Source organism: Gorilla gorilla, chromosome 4, assembly GCF_029281585.2.
Source record: "Gorilla gorilla gorilla isolate KB3781 chromosome 4, NHGRI_mGorGor1-v2.1_pri, whole genome shotgun sequence".
NCBI classification, from domain to species: domain Eukaryota; kingdom Metazoa; phylum Chordata; class Mammalia; order Primates; family Hominidae; genus Gorilla; species Gorilla gorilla.
The window spans coordinates 177,878,154-177,895,183 of record NC_073228.2 but is presented as its reverse complement, the minus strand read 5'-3'; the positions used below and the strand labels follow the sequence as shown (position 1 = coordinate 177,895,183).

At 45.1% G+C, this 17,030-nt stretch overlaps 1 protein-coding gene and 2 long non-coding RNA genes across 4 annotated transcripts in view; 2 read left to right on the top strand and 1 right to left on the bottom strand.

Annotated features, from left to right (window-relative positions):
* Positions 1–17,030, bottom strand: part of NSG2 (neuronal vesicle trafficking associated 2) — a 62,832-nt gene that overhangs the window by 12,797 nt on the left and 33,005 nt on the right. The window lies entirely within an intron of this gene.
* Positions 1,318–3,849, top strand: LOC129533655 (uncharacterized). Its single transcript, XR_008679954.1, has 3 exons — positions 1,318–1,875; positions 2,906–3,049; positions 3,519–3,849. It is a non-coding gene; the product is annotated as an uncharacterized lncRNA (long non-coding RNA).
* On the top strand, positions 9,857–15,242 carry LOC129533654 (uncharacterized). Of its 2 annotated transcripts, XR_010134003.1 has the most exons (4): positions 9,857–10,054; positions 12,161–13,279; positions 13,842–14,050; positions 14,841–15,242. It is a non-coding gene; the product is annotated as an uncharacterized lncRNA (long non-coding RNA). The 2 variants fall into 2 exon arrangements; XR_008679951.2 differs by lacking the exon at positions 12,161–13,279 and having other exon boundaries at positions 9,863–10,054.

The following is a 17,030-nucleotide window of genomic DNA, read 5'->3' as shown; positions in this document are numbered from 1 at the left end:
CCCATGATCTTGCAGCTGCTGGTCTCTGCCTAGAATGCCAGTTCCCACTCCTCAGCCTGTCAAGTCCCTGCTCACCCTAGACTCAGCTCAACTATCTCCTCCTCCTCCCCTAAGTCTTCCCCAAAAGTCCTCAGGCAGTGTTGAGCCGCTATGCTGTCTGATCACAGCTCTTCAAGACACTTCTCCTAGGGCACTTTAATTAACCTCACCTGTCTGCCGCCCCTCTTGGGACGCAGTGTGGGGTAATACTTCTCACTTCCATTTACTAGGCACTGATTGTGCCAGGCACTGTTCTTGGCACTGTACATGGATTTGCTCTTGCAAACCTTACAACAGCCCTATGAGGTAGGTGGTATTGTATCCTCATTTTTCAGATGAGAAGACTAAGGCACAGAAAGGTTGCATAATTTTCTCAAGGTCACACAGCTCATTAAGTAATCCAGCCTGGCATCTAGTTCTATGTAGTGTGGCCTGGGCTCTTAGCCTATGCTATGCTCCTCATAAAGCTTGAGCTGAGATATTTTATTCACTAATTATTAACTGAGCACCTACAGTGTGTCAGAGATAACTGCACACATTGGGCATAAAAAGAGGACAGGCGAATCCCTGCTTGCATAAAGTCTACCTTTAATCTTTTGAGTTTCCTTTTCTGTCAAAGGGGAATTGTAACAACATCTGTCTCTCAGAGTTCTGAGGGTTACGTGGGATAATGCATGTGGGACCTGAAAGTGGGTTGAGTGGTGGCCCCTGAAATACATGCCCACATCCAAATCTCCAGAACCTGTCAATGTGATCTTATTTAGAAAAGGGGCCTTTGCAGATGTAATTTAGTTAAGAATCTTGAGATGAAATCATCCTGGATTATGCAGGCAGGCCCTGAATTCAAGCAGTGCCCCTATTAGAGACATGCAGAGGGAGACAGACCCACAGAGAGAAGAGAAGCCACATGAAAACGGGAGGCGGGATTTGAGTGATGCATCCACAAGCCTGGGAACACCTGCGCTCACCACAAGCCCAAAGAGGAAAGGAGAGATTCTTCCCTGGAGACTTCAGAGGAAATGTGGCCCTGACAGCACCTCAGCAGTGGATGTCTGACATCCTGAACTGTGAGAGAACAAGTTTCTGTTGCATTCAGCCACACAGTTTATGGTCATTTGTTTTGGCAGCTCCAGGAAATGAACACAGCGCCCTCCCGCAGTGCCTGGTATACGTGCTACAAATGTGGACTCCTCTCTTCCCCCATATTGTCTGCCATGCTCCTCAGCATGGACTTCAAAAGCTCCAACCACTCAGGAAGACTGCCATATGAACTGCTCTTGCATATCTTTTCAGCCACTCTCCCCTTGGTGAACTCCTAGTCATGCTTCAAAGCCCAACTCACCATGTCACCTCCTCTGAGAAGCCTTCCTTTGCCTATTTTTGCTCTCATTACACTTTGTGCATCCATCTACCACTTAGCACTCAGCCCACTGGATCACAATTGTTCATTGTGTGTGTCATGTGGACAGGGACCAAATCTTATTCCCAACTTCCAACTCATGACCTGGCATGGGATAGGGGAGAGGCTAATTCATTCCCTAGCCCAAACCTTATCCTCACTTTTGGTACAAAACTCACTGGCTGCAGTGAGTTTTCAGGACCCGTCTTAACTGTTCTACAGCTTGGCAGAGTGACTGAAGGGAAGAACCCAGTTGGATGAAATCACTGCATATGGTCATCTGAAGTATAGTTTGTCTGATGCTGGAAGAATTCTTAGTTGACCCTGAAGTGGCCTCTTTGTCTGCCTGCTGTGCCCCTCAAAGATGAGAAGCTTCTCTCTGACAGCTGGAAGAGCTGGACCCTGCATTCTGGAAAGTATTTAGGCAGTTCTCTGAGGTAACTATGGCCACATCGTGCCAGGAGTCAATCTCGCTTCTGCTTCTGATGAGCTGTGTGACCTTGGGTAAGATGCTTCATCTCTCTGAGCCCCTTTTTCTTCATCTGTTAAATGGGGACCAGAAAAATCAATCCCACCCCATAGGACTGCTGTGAAGATTAAATGAGATGGTGCCTATAAATTGCCTGGTATTACTGGCCCAGCCTATGGGCTTACCTGATAATAACAATCACTTATTGACAATTCAATAATGAGTGAGGCATTTGGCGAGTGATTTTTATGTGTGATCTCCTTTAAACCTCATGATAGCCCTGGAAGCTGAATTATTACCCCCATTTTACAGCTGTAGAAACTGAAGCACAGAGAGGTTTAGTAACTTGTCTGAGGCCACATGGTTACTGAAGGAGTACAGCCTGCTTAGAACTCTGGAGTATCTCATTCTAAAGCCCTCAACCCTAACCATACCTTAATTGGCGTTGTGATATGTATTTTCCTGTCCTGCAGCTACATTTGCTTGTAATGGTGCAACGAAGCAAGATACCATGCACGATGCATACTGTAAACTTATTCTAGGAAGATATGTCACCACCCAGGTAGAAACCTCAGGAATTAGGAAGACAGTGGAGAAAACCAAAAACCCTTCCACTGTCAAGCCAGGATGCTGATCTAGGACCCTCATCATGTCAGGAAACATGAACTTCATTAACACTCAGGTACTGCCACATCTTAACACCACAGTGCACAATAAACCAGTCTTTTTTATGAAGAATGCAAACCCTGGAAACCTCAAAGCAATAGAACCACTCACATCAGGGAAATTAAACTTTGTGGGGAAATAAAAACAGGGCTGCCAAACAGACATTTGCCTTCTGTATGTGGCAGCTGGAACCTCCAGAGACAGAATTAGGCCTCCCGGCACCTTGTTCCTGGCTGAGCCCCAAAGATCCTGACAATAGGGCTTGAGCAGAAAGTTCAAAGGGGTTGCAACCTCTGTAACTTCTGCCCAGATGACACCTGGGTTTTTTTTAGCCCTTCCCCTAGTACCAAGTAGTGAATGAAGCAGAGCCTTCGAAGCCAGAAGGTCTAGACTGAAAGCACAGCTCGCCACCTGCTCACCAATGAACCGGGGAAAGTTGCTTACCCTTTGGAATCCTCAGCTTACTTCTCTGAAAGGTAGGTGACACTGATGGCTGCTTCACAATAGCTGTTGGATGGCGGGGCATGGTAGTGCATAAAAGCCCTCAGGATAGGCCTAGCCTATCCTAGTAGATGCTCAGCCTTTCCCGGGAATGCCTTTAGTTAATTAGCATACATGGAATGCTTACATACATTTCAATACTTCATGCCCCTGCAACTCCATGAAGTAGGTGCTATCAATGCGCCCATTGTACAGTGTTGTATCAGAGATAGATGGAAAGACCTTACATATCTGAGGGGCAGGGTGAGGATTACAACTCAGACCTGTCTCACTCAGAAGCCCAGCTGGTTAACCATATGTTAGACTGCCTATAAACCTACAATAACATTACAGTTCATTTTTATTAAAAATATATTGCACCATTATTATAAGAACAATATTGAAAATCCAAAAGGAAAAACACTTATTATAATCCTGCCATCAATCCCCCATATGTTTTTACAGGCTTGCTTCTTGTTCCCATCTACATGGATCCCAGCTTAAATCTTGATTCCTTCTGCTCCATTCCATTTTACACACTGTGGCCCCTCCAACTTTGTATAATCACATAGAGCATCCTCACGTGCCGAGTCTGGGCCACCTCAGAATCAAGACAAGCCTTGACCCCACCACCTACACAATGGCTCTAAATCAGTGCGCTAGTGTACAAAAAACTATCATGAGGTACAATCAAGATGATTAATGCAAAAGGAAATAGAGTCATGTAAATGCTAAAGTGACAAATTAATGCTTCTTGTTGTCATTGTTGTTATTTTTATAATTATGCAGGATTTATGAATTTGGTTCGACTATCGCCTCAGCACGAAGCCACTGGGTATTACTCTGTGTTGCCTGGGTATTACACTGTATTACATCTGTGATCCGTCCTCCCCAACCAACTGACAGCCCCTCAAGGGCAGGGCCATACCCTCTGTGTTTGACCTTCCCCAGGGCCCGAGGGCCCCACCCTTTAAGGGTTTTGCTGATGATTCATATTAATGGGGCAGAAAAGCACCTTTGACAGGGATCATTTCCTCTCTGACCCTTCCTGCATCCCCGACCCTAACTATTCTCCCTATTGGCCACCAAAGCTATCTTCTTAAATTACTCTTCTGAACATTGCATGGTGGGGCTGAAAGCCCTCCCCTGACTTCCCATCTCCTGGCATAGCAGGTCTATGACTTGACTAAGCATCAGAACCATCTAAAGAGAATGGTAAGATGCAGAGTCCTGAGTACACATAGATTCTGATCCCCTTGTTCTATGATAACACCCAGAAATCAGCATTTTCCACACAAATCCAGGAGGTTTGAATGCAAGTAGCCTGGAGACTGTCATTGGAACAAGACAATGTTCGAAATCCTTTGTCTGGCTTCTGAATAAAGGAGGGCAAGAAACTCACATCCTTAAATCATCAGCTACTCAGCACTTGACAAGTATCATCTCACTAAGTCCTACCCAGGATTCCATAAAGTGAGGACTGTTGATATTCCTGGTTTTCAGATGGCAAAACTGAGGCTTGCAGATGTTGGGTAAATTGTGGATTAAATAATGGATTATCCAGCCAATTAGTAGTAAAGCAAGACCTAGAAGCCAGGTTTGCCTGGATCCAAAACACATATTATTTCCTTGGCACTGTGCTATTTCCATCATCTGGTCCCTGCTTACCTGTCCCACTTCACTAATTGTTCCTGCCCCAGACACACACACACACACACACACACACACACACACACACACACACACACACACGACAGTCCTAGTTCCTGAAAGTTCTAGGCTGTCTGCTACTGGCATGCCTCCCACGGCCTCCCACTTAGAGGGTGCTCCACACATACACCAGGAAGCCTTCCCAGACTTCCCCTTTGAGCAAGCCCCCCACTCCCCCAGGCTCCCAAGGCCATCAGTTCCAGCTGCGGCCACACATCACATGTGCTATCACAGCCACGTAACACATCAGCCTGCCCCAGCAGTCCATGAGCTCCTCAAGAGTAGGGCCTGTGCCTCGGTGGCCGCCTGCCCAGCTCTTGGCCTGGGCCTGCACAAAGGGCACACAGGTGAACTCAGAAGAAAAACTCACATCTAGTTGCTCCATCCAACCCCAAGAGACAGGCCCCATAGCAGGGCCAGACTATCCCCCTCAGCCCAGAGGGCCATCCGTGCAGATCTCGGATCCAGTCAGAGGCGCACAACTGTCTCACTGCATCCCCGCCAACCGTCTGTCTAGACACAGCCTGCATTACCATCTCCATGGAGACATGAGCCCGGCAGCCCAAATAGCTTGTTCCATTAAGCTACTTCCATTCCTTAATCCCCTTTCTTGGCAGAAAAGTTGATGGAAAAAAAAAAAAAAAAAGAGGAAGAGGAAGGGGAAGGAAGAAGAAAAGAAAGAATCAGATCAGCAAAGTTGGTTTGGAAAATTAAAAATCATTCCCAAATTTCAATGTGTGGCACTGCTAGGCATGCCAGTGGGGGTTCCCCTGTCAGATAAACTACTCCATGTCTCCCTGTAATTCTTGCAAGGATAAGAATAATTCTGCTAATACCACAGTCTAGCATACCCAGCAGTATCTCCTCTGGACGTAAGTCAGCCACGTTGGGGAAGACGGCATTTCTGCCCCTGTGCTCAACTTGCTACCTTGTCCATGAGGAGGAAGGAATCTCTACCCTGTCTTCTACCTCCCCACCCCGCTGCCCTAAACAAATACACACAGACACACAGACACACTCTACCTGGGAGGAGTCTTGGAGGGCGTTTTCACACAAAACAGTTCACATAGCCAGCCTGAGATTGGTACCCTTGGAAAGGTCTGCATGCAAGACTGGCCCCTTGGCTGGTGTCTGGGAAGCTGGATTTTAAGAGTGTTCCCACCATCCCCAGAACTGATAGGAGTGGCTCACCCTGCCTAACTTGTACTTACAATATGGCTTATGTTGAACACCTAGAGTCTGAAACTTGGGTGGGTGCTAAGCAAACAGTGCCTATGTGACCAGCCCCCAGTGAAAACCCTGGAGACAGTCTTTAACAAGCTTCCCTGGCGGACATTTCCCACACGCCTCTGAAACTACTGCGGGAATGAGGCGCATCCTCCATGACTCCACTGGGAGATGATTCTTGGAAGGTTGTGCCTGGTTTCCCCTCGACATTGCCTCATGCTCTTTTTTTCTTTTCTTTTGCTGATTTTGCTATGTATCCCTTTGCTGTAAGAGATCACAGCCATGCATACAGCCATATGCTGAGTGCTGTGAGTCCTCCTGGTGAATTATTGAACCTGGGGATGGTCTTGGGGACCGTCAACACAGCTGCCCCTGTGCTCAATGTGAAGGCCGGAGAAGGCATTCTGTATCTTATTTTTCAGAGTCAAACTCGTAATGAGCTATGCTTTACCAGGGACCCTGTGCCTTAAAAGGCAGGCACCAGGTTCCAGCCCTTTGCCTTTCTCTTCCTGCCTCCCAGAGCCCAGGCCCCACTAACATCTCATCCTGGGCTGGGTGTGGTGGCTCATGCCTATAATCCCAGCACTTTGGGAGGTCGAGGCAGGAGTATTACTTGAGGCCAGGAGTTCAAGACCAGCCTGGGCAACATAGCAAAATCCCATCTCTACAAAAAAGAAAAAAGTAAAAACTAGCTGGAGGTGGCGGTACACGCCTGTAGTCCCAGCTACTCAGGAGGCTGAGCTGGGAGGATCACTTGAGCCCAGGGAGTTTGAGGCTACAGTGAGTCGTGCACCCCAGCCTGGGCAACAAATCAAGCAAGAACTGTCTCAAACATGCAAACAACAAAATCCCCACAAACCCTTCCTTTCCTTCTTTCCTCGTGGGTCAGGATGGGGGTAGGGGTCTTATTCTTCCTGCATGGAGAAGCCTGGGCTATCTTTTTTGGGCCAGGCTCCTCTGTGCAGGAAGAATAAGACCCTCTTCCTCTCCTTCCCTGTGGCATCCTGACTTCAGCTATCTTTCAGTGAGCCTGACACTAGACATGGAAAAAAAATACACCCTCTCCTACCTTCCACCTCATGGGTTTCCCTCTGGTGGTGGCGTACATTTTGGACTGCCTCCTTGCACTGCAGGATGAGACCCCTCTTTGGGGCAAGGATGGGCACAACAGGACAGGAATCTGCAAATTCACTGAGGACCCCATCCTGAGCCTCAACCCCAGCTTTGCTTACTGGAGGTGCTGCCCCTCGGAGTTAGGGATGCTTGCCAGGTGAATACAGCAGTTCTTTGCCATTTGGGGCTAGTCCTTATAGACAGACCTCCTTGTCAGTGAGCCTTAGAAGGCAAGAGTGGTGGGATTCCAGAACCCAAAGCCCCTTTCTGATCTCTGTCAGTATCAGTATGCAGATGGGGGTCATGGCTGACCCCACATCCACTCAGCCCCTTCAAGGGGCTCGCCAATTTCACCTTTAAATAATACCTAGAAGCCAAGTCTGCCCTCAAAGCCCACATGTTCCCAGGCCAGGAAGTATGTTTCACTGTGACTTCACCTTTGCATCCATCTGTTCTGTCCTGATAAAGAGAAAAACCAGGTCTTGACCTCAGCTTTGTCCTGAAGCCAGAAACACCCATGCTGAGATTCCCACCCAACACTTTCTGGGTCTCTTATTACATTTCCCGGGCTCAGCTGTCTTATCTGGAAATGAGAATCCTAATAGCCACCTTGAAGCACTGATGTAAGGAGGAAATGAAATCATAGTGTGGAAATGCCAAGCCCAGCGCCTGGCATAGAGCAGGTGCCCAGAGACCAAGGATCTGGGAGAAGTAACATGCCTTAGGATCTAAAGTCTTGTTCCTCTCCCTGTCCCATAGTTCCCATATTTCAAATGAGTTTTTTTCATGCCAAACAGACTGCATGTATTCAATACAAATGAATTCATTATCGTGTTTTGGATTTATCAGACTCATGCACATATCTGAGAAGAGGAGATAACCAGGATGATCATGATGTTTCTGTTGGTCTATTTGGCCTAATCAGAAGAAAAGGAATCGTTTCCTTGGGGTGTTGTGAAATACTGGAATGAAGCTGAAGACAGCCTTCACTACTGGGCAGAGCTGGTCTGGAGCCAGTATAGCCTCTGGGGACAGACGGACTCTCCGCCTGCAGCTTCTCCCACTATTACCACCTGTGCGACTTTGAACAAGTTTTGTGATATCTCTAAGCCTCAGTTTCTTCATTCATAAAACAGGAACTAGAATGTTCTCTCACACCCCAAAACGCTGAAAGGTGGAATGAGATTATGGAGCTCACCTGTCTGGCTTTGGTCTGAAACAGTATGTGTTCAGTAAATGGCATCTAAGTCAATATATCAGAAGAATTCCTGTAAAGATCCTCTCTTGGATAGAAATGACAACCCTAAAATGGCAAGACAGGTTTGGGAGGTAACATCTGTGGAGGGCCTGTTTACTGCCCATTGTTCTGTCTAATCCCTCAGTTAGACAGAATTAGACACCTCAATTCTCTAGGGTCAATCCCTAGAGAGGGAGTTGGCTTTGTCTGTGGGCTGCACTCTCATATCCAAGATGATTTCACTAGAAAGGCTTAAGATGCATATTAGAATTTATAAAACATGATGTAGTTATTTTAACTTCATTTCTTGTTAACAATTTTTTTTTTTGAGACAGGGTCTCCCTCTGTTACCCAGTCTGGAGTGCAGTGGTGCGATCTTGGCTCACTGCAGCCTCAGCCTCCCAGGCACAAGCGATCCTCCCACCTCAGCCTCCTGCAAGTAGGAGGACTTGCAGGAGTGCACCACTATGCCAAGCTATTTTTTTATTATTACTTTTTTGTAGAGATGGAGTCTCACTGTGTTTCCCAGGCTGGTCTCAAACTCTTGGCTTCAAGTAACCCTCCTACCTCAGCCTCCCAAAGTGCTGGGATTACAAGCATGAGCCACAGTGCTCAGCCTCATTTCTTGCTAATAATTTTTAAAACCAACTCTATAAGGTAGATCCTGTCATTTTTCCTGTTTTATACATGAAGAAAATGAAACCCGGAGTAGTTAAGTCTCCTGCCTATGAGGAAACTCAATTAATGAATGGAGTAGCCAGGATTTGAATTCAGGTGTGACCACAAAGGCCATGTGCACCTTCTACTCACTCCACAGCCTCTGGAGTGGCTGTATGATTGTTGCAGCATGGAATACACCGGTTCTCTCCATCCGCAAACCAAAAAGATTGCATTATCATAATGTTTGGTCAGCTCCTCATGGAAGCCCCCCAAAACCCATTAAAGAAGCCCATTCTCTAGGGCCCCAATGAATCTCACTAAGTAAATTGCCTTTTGAAAGTAAAAGGAAAATGAAACATCTGTGGCCTCAAACTTTATATGAGCAATAATTCAGGAATCTCAGAACCCAGAGAGGAAAGCTCCCCATGGGAAGAAGGAGGGGTGTAGAAGTGTGATTCCTGGGTGTAGAGCCAGAAACTCATTAATATTTGTGGAATCCTTGAAAGAGAAAAAGCACAGTTTGAACTGGAACATTCCAAAGCAGTAATTCATTTCCCAAATTAATGTGCTGTGATATAATCGTTAGGAAGAAGAGCGAGGGTCCGAGGGCCCTGCCGATGTAGGAGATAAATCTCTGGGCTCCCGAAATGTTTTTCATTTTAAAAGTTCAAGTCATCATTCAACATGGGCCAGAGAATACTAAGACCTTTGACAGTGAACCTCTTACAGGATGGAGAAGCTGAGGCCTTAACTCACAAGGTTGTGCCTTTATAAGGCAACAAAGCAAAAGCAAGTGTGTCATAGATGGAAACCTGTTTACCTAGATCTCACCGACCTGTTGAGAGGAAAGAAGCCAACCTGGCCTGGTGACCTTCTCTGTGCAAGCAGGGAGCAGGCACACACCACCAATGAGTGAAGAAGGCTGGTGTGGCATGCTCGGGACCTAGAGGGAACCTGCCTCATTGACAGGGGACAGCAGCTGCACAGCTCCAGACAATCGTTGTCAAGGACCGGAATGAGATTCTAACATGGCTGATCTGATTTTTCAAGAAAGGTAGAGATCATGAAATTACATGAAGTTTCCCAGTTTTTAACTTGGGGATGGTGCTTTCGTTACTTTCTTTTGTTACTTGCATTATGCCTTTCAACAACCCTGTCTGGTTGGGCTTTTTATCCCTACTTTAGAGGAAATAAGTTTCCAGAAAGTGATTGGCTCGGGGTCAGTTAGCCAGCAATCACCCCAATCTGTTCAACAAGGCCCAGGGTGAGGCCAGGAGTGTGACTTGTCTGGGGCTAAGCCAGGAGCTGGCTCCCAGCTGGCACCATGGGCTCCTGTGGCCAGGTACTTGACAGGGCAGGGCAGGGGGTTAAACGGGTCTGAAACATGTGTCCACAAAAAATCTCCAAATATGTACAGGCCACCATCTACCACAAAGGAGGGATTTGAGAATGTAGAGGAGAAGGACCTAATATTCATTGAGCATCCCTGTAAGCCAGGAGCTGGGCTTTGAGTGCATTGCTTTAGTTTAAGTCCAAAATAACAACAACGGTTTGACGCAGATGTCATTAATCCCCATCTGACTGTGGCAAGGTGAAAGGACTTCCTAGCCTCGCACAGCCAGGTCAGGTGGAGTCTCTTCTTTCTGACATTTGCTCAATACACCTAGGCCTTCCTCTGGCTTGGGATGTGGAGCTTTCATCCGCGAACTTGTCAATCACCAGCGTTTGGGAAAAATGATCCAAACAAGAAAACCCTCACAAGTCTCACCAGGGTCATTTTGTACAAAGTGAAACTCGGGAAATTAAGATGTCATCGCACAGTCTTGCTGTTTCCACAGGCAATGATTGTAGCTATAAATTTGTCCCAAAATGCAGGCAAATGGGCTTGGAGCAGTGAGGTCATGAAGCTTATTTACTGCTGCCATGATGATAATTTTAATTTGCTAGTAAGAAAATGAAGGGCTAGCAAGCGTTCAGGATACAGATGATATAGCAGTTTAGTTTTGGCTGTTCAGAGACTGGGATGGAGGAGCCTGAAAGAGAACCAGTGTGAGGTGGGAAAAGGAGAATAGGCCTTACCATCAAACTAGGATTTAATCTCTGCTCCACAATTTCCTGGCTGTGTTACCTTCAGTACACGATGCCGCCTCTCTGAGCCTCAGTCTCCTTATCTGCATCTCCTTATCTGAATCATAACACCTACCTACTAGGTACATTGGGTGGACTTCCAAAGATGCTGGATGTAAAGCTCCCATAAATGTTGGATATTATTACTGTCATTATTATTTAAATACACACTTATGGAGTCACCAACAGAGCCAACCATTTGACTTCCTGCCACTAAAATAGCCGGATGCCTGGCTGCACTGCTTAATTTCATCAAGATGGTCTGGTGAGTCACAGCCTTAATTAACTTTCCCATGGTTTGATCAGGGCAGAAATCAGACTCTTGCATTTCACCCACTCTTCCTGGCTCCAAAAAAGATGGACGTGCACATCCTTATCCACCATTCTGACTGTACAAAGACAAGAAAATTATCCAGTAGACACAGGAGTGCACGCACAGCCAGCCTGCAAGGCCACAGAGACATCGCCACAGAGCATTAGAGCAAGAGCCTGGAACTTAATGAAATTATCTTCCCTCAGCCGATCTGCCTGCCGCAGCTGCAATTTGGGTCCCCTGTTTGTGTGCTTATTCAACTGTGACCCCGTAGCCCTGGCAGGATGAATGGGCCTCACAACCCAGGGTGGGGCGTCAGCCCAGGGGTGTCTTCCTTTATGCAAAGCTCTTCTTTGAGGGGCTATGGACAAACCACATGGCTGGAGGTGAGCTTCAGATCTGGGCTGCTTCCTGGACACAGAAAATAAAGCAGGACAGGAGATGCAGAGAGCGTGGAATGCTCTTCACTACAGGCTCCGTGGAAGGAACTCGCATCAAGCCAGCTGAGAAAGCCAGTTTGACATTCACCTGTGGCAGACCTGGGTTTTGACTGAACCGCTTGCTCCTTGAGGCCCGAGGCCCTGAGGACTCATCTCTGTAGCCCCTGCATCTGGCCAGGACTTGGTTGCAGTAGGGGCTTGATAAACCTATGCTAAGTATAAAATGCCACCTAACTTGTTTCACTCATCTTATCTTTATTACACTTCCCTCTTTTTCCAGAAATGACTTCTGGCAACTGACAGGCTCCACGCTGAGTGTTCACACTGTGCCCAATTCTGCCCTGAGCACTTTGCTTGGTTTCTCCACAACAATATTGTGATCAGTATAATTACTGTTATTCCCATTTTATAGATGAGAAAAATAGTAATGGAGGAAATGGAAGGAAAAAGGATGGCCATAAGTTGGAAGCAGGTATGGTAACAGTGTCCCTACTTGCAGCAGGCGGGCAAGACATATAGCTCAAGGTTTTCCAGAAACCTGACCAACGATAGGAAATGGGTCGGCGATAATATTCATAGAGTCCAGAAGATAAAAACAAACTGGTTGCTCAGAAGACACACAAATGGCCCCTATCTAACGCATGTGGCCTTGGACAAGTCACTTCTCTCTCATTCTCTATCTTCTGTACAAAGGGAGTGATTACAATAATGTCCCCATCACAGGGCACTTATGCAGGTCAAGGAAGTAGACAAATGCAGCAGTCACTGTGCCTAGAACCCAGAAGATGCTGTATCAATGTTCATTCTCCTGTCTTTCTTGCGGTCTTTTGTTCTCCCTCCATTTACTGAAGGCAGCGTCTTGGAGTGTGGGTGTTTAACTATAAAGTCATTGGCAACCAAGCAGCTGCCCAACCAGCTCATTATGACCTAAAAAGAAGAAAGGAGCTTTGCAAGGAAGCTTTGCAAGCATGCCAGCTCCTGAATTTCATGAGCAGTGGGCAGCTGAATGGTGAGTTCTCGCCTGAGCTCAGCTTAAAATGCACGTAAGAATGAAAGGGGCCTCCAGCACAGTCCACCTCTTGCCACTCTGTTATAGTGCTGTGCCCTGGGATATTCAGGAAAGTTACGCTGTTCCATCATCTCCTGCAGCCGAGAAACACAATTGATTTTCCTGGCCTCATTTCTGTTATAAAGAACAATTTCCCCCAGGGATCCCCAGAGAACTAAAATGGAGAAAATCTCATTCATATTTTACCATGTAAGCCAAAGCCTAATTGTTCACTGGACAATAGATACAAGCTGAACGCCTAGCCCTTCGCTGGCCCTGGGCCAGGCACATGGGATGCAGGGATGACGTATACGTGGTGTCTGCTCTCAGGAAAGACTCATAGAAGGCAAGGTGAGAAGCGATGTGATGGAGATGGCACTGGGGAGTGGGGCTCCTGGGCCAGCCTGGAAGGAGAGAGTAAAAGGGGGATCCGGGTGGAGAGAACAGCCTGCCCCAGGGTGTGGACGTTGGGGTGGCCCATGACAGTGAAAGACAAGTCTTGGATGGTAAGCAGAGGAAGCCTGAGGAAGGAGCATAAGGTTCAGACTGAAGAGTTTACTGGGGGCACTAGAGAGCCAGTGGGTCTTTCATATCCGGCATTCCATTGCCGGATGGTTCCATTGCCAATGGTTCCATTGGAGTTTTTAAAATCACTTTGGCAGCTTGGATGGAAATTGATTGGAAGGAGTGGATTTTGGAAGTAGGAAGACCGGTCAAGGGCTCTAAAAATAATCTAGACTTGAACAAGTGTCCCACACCCCATAGTACTTCATAGCCCAGTACTCAGCTAGCTATTTTGGGAGATACCAAAACGAGGAGGTAAATGTAGATTTTCTGGGTGCCAACTGTGTTTCGATGCTTTACATATACTATCTAAGTATGACAAAATAAGATCAGTGTCTCCATCTCACAGGTGAAAGACCCAAATTCATGGAAGAGAAGTGAGTCACGCAGGGAGCCAGTGGCAGAGCCACACCCCACAGAGCAATCAACGTGCCCTACTCTGCAGACCTGCAACATAGAGGGAAGCCAGACTCTGACGCAAGAGGGAAAGACCATGTGTTGGCTCAGTGTGTGCAGCCTGGAGTGAGCTACTGAACTCTAAATCCAAGGATGACTAATGTAAGCCTAAAGGGTAATCTGCAAATACTGCTCCATTAATATTCAATGATAAATGATATTGCTTTAGAATCAAATTCACATAAACGGAAGCTTCAGCTGTATGTCAGCACCCTGGGAACATTAAATTGTAGGCCACGTCTTGTACTTCCATGAATCATCCATACCATCTACCCCAAGGCTCCGGACATGGAAGCTACTGTGTAAACACTTATTGACTGAATGGGGCCACTCGAAAAAATTGCTGAAGGGAGTTACAATTAAGAGAATGGCAATGGGTGCATTTCTAAATGTAATCTTTCAAAGCTTCAGACAGGTGGTCGGGCACAAATGAAATTTATTTGTATGTTAATTCTTCACATATTTACTGAAAACTACCCACATCCTTCCAAATGCTAAGATGATTTTGTGGGTTAATTCTGTTTTTAAAAAATATATAAAGAAACAGATTATTTCTCTACTGTCAAATTTTCCAGGACATGGAGAAAGAAAAATGCATGTACATTCTCTCTCTTTTTTTTTTTTGAGTCGGAGTCTCACTGTTGCTCAGGCTGGAGTGCAGTGGTGCCATCTTGGCTCACTGCAAGCTCTGCCTCCCGGGTTCATGCCATTCTCCTGCCTCAGCCTCCCAAGTAACTGGGACTACAGGTGCCCACCACCACACCTGGCTAATTTTTTGTATTTTTAGTAGAGACGGGGTTTCACCTTGTTAGCCAGGATGGTCTCGATCTCCTGACCTCATGATCTGCCTGCACATTCTTTTTTAAAAAATGCTTGTACATTCTTTTTACAGAGGCAGAATGACATTAATACCAGACCTGATGAAGACAGCACAAAAAGTAAATCTCAACACAACCTCACAATATTAATAAAGCAAAAATTTTAAATACAGTAATGTATTAGCAAACAGAACTCCATGGTACACCATGACCAAATGAGGACATGTAAGAATGGCTTAATATCTGAAAATATATTAGTATAATTTACCATAATGCCAAGTCAAAGAAGACAAACCATATCACCATGTCCATAAATGCAGAAAGGGTATTTAGGGGGGAAAAAACATCAAAATGTAAATGCTAAAACACTAGAAATAGCAAATCTGAAAGTACTGACCACTGCAATTAGACAGGAAAATGACATCAGGAGTCTAAAAATTGCAAACAGGAAATAACATAAGAAAACTAAATATCAGAAAAAGAGGAACAATATTAGAATTACAGGCAGATGGAACAATTGTATATTCCTTGTAAACATAAAGAATCAAAATTTTAAAGAAATTATTAGAAATAATAAGAGAAGTTGGTAACTGGTGGCAAATAAATATACAAAATTCAAAAGCATTTTTATTAAGTACAAATAATAGCCAGTTAAAAAACAATGAAAGAAAAGATTCCTTGTACAATATCAACAACAACAAAAAAACAGGTAAAATACTTTGGAATAAATTTAACAAGAACTGCAAAAATGATCTTACAGCTCAACTGAAAGTGATGAAAGTCTTCAACAGATGCGATCTTGCTTCTAGATAGAAAATCTCAATATTTTAGGCCAGGCGTGGTGGCTCACATCTGTAATCCTAGCACTTTGGGAGACCAAGGCGGGCGGATCACCTGAGATCAGGAATTTAAGACCAGCCTGGCCAATATGGTAAAACCCCATCTTTACTAAAAAATACAAAAATTAGCCAGGTGTAGTGGCGCATGCCTGTAATCCCAGCTACTCAGGAGGCTGAGGCACAACCATCACTTGAACCCGGGAGGTGGAGGTTGCAGTGAGCCAAGATCACGCCACTGTACCCCAGCCTGGATGACAGAACAGACTCTGTCAAGAAAGAAAAGAAAGAGAGAAAGAAAGAGAGAGAGAGAGAGAGAGAGAAAGAAAGAGAGAAAGAAAGAAAGGGAAAGAAAGAAAATCTCAATATTTTAAAGATGCAGCATCTCCTCAAATTGAAATCCATAAATTTATGTAATCCAAGTAAACAGTAACAGTAGTAAAATATCCACATACATATGGTTATATATAATAAGGTTAATTTATATATAGGGTTATATATAATATTATATATATATAACATATATAAATATATATATTTACCTGCAAAAGTGAAATGCAAGAATGGGTAAGGAGTGAAAGGAATGAGAGAAGAATAATTTACACAGATATAAAGATGTATAACAAAGCTGTAACTGAAAGAATTTGGTATACAATAACAAAAAACAGTCAGTTCAATAGAAGAAAAGAGAGAACAGAAGTAGACTGAAACCCATATGGAAATGCAGTAGCTTTTTTAAAGGTTGTATGTCAAGTCAGAGAGGGAAAAGATTAATAAATGATCTTAGAACACCCAACAAACTGCCATTCAGAAACAAATAAACTTGGATTCCCAGCTCGCTCTTCACACAGAGACAAATTCCAAATGAATCAAAATTGTAACATATAAAACACAATCATAAAAGCACCAGAAGAAAACATAAATTTAGGGTGGGAGATGGCCTTAATTTTTAAAGTCAAATGTATCAATATTTTCCCTCATGCCTTGTGGAGTCCATGATTAATTTGAGTTAAAGCAAAAGTTAAAAATATTGTAGAATGAAAAAAGCAGTTATACCATAAACAAAACCAAAAGGCAAAGGACGACTGAGGAAATAACAAACAAGGGAGAAAAACTAAGTCTGTGGCTTTGGGAAGTAGCAACACAAATCAGGAGGAAGGAACAAATGGTCTAGCCAGATAAGAATGTTTCCAGAAAAGAACCAATGATCAAACAGGCAATAAGAACCCAAAAAGAAGCTCAAACTCACTGATAATGAAAGATGTGCATGGCCAGGCGTGGTGGCTCACGCCTGTAATCCCAGCACTTTGGGAGGTTGAGGCAGGCTGATCACAAGGTCAGGAGTTCGAGACCAGCCTGGCCAACATGGTGAAACCCCATCTCTACTAAAAATACAAAAATTAGCTAGGCGTGGTGGCAGGTGTCTGT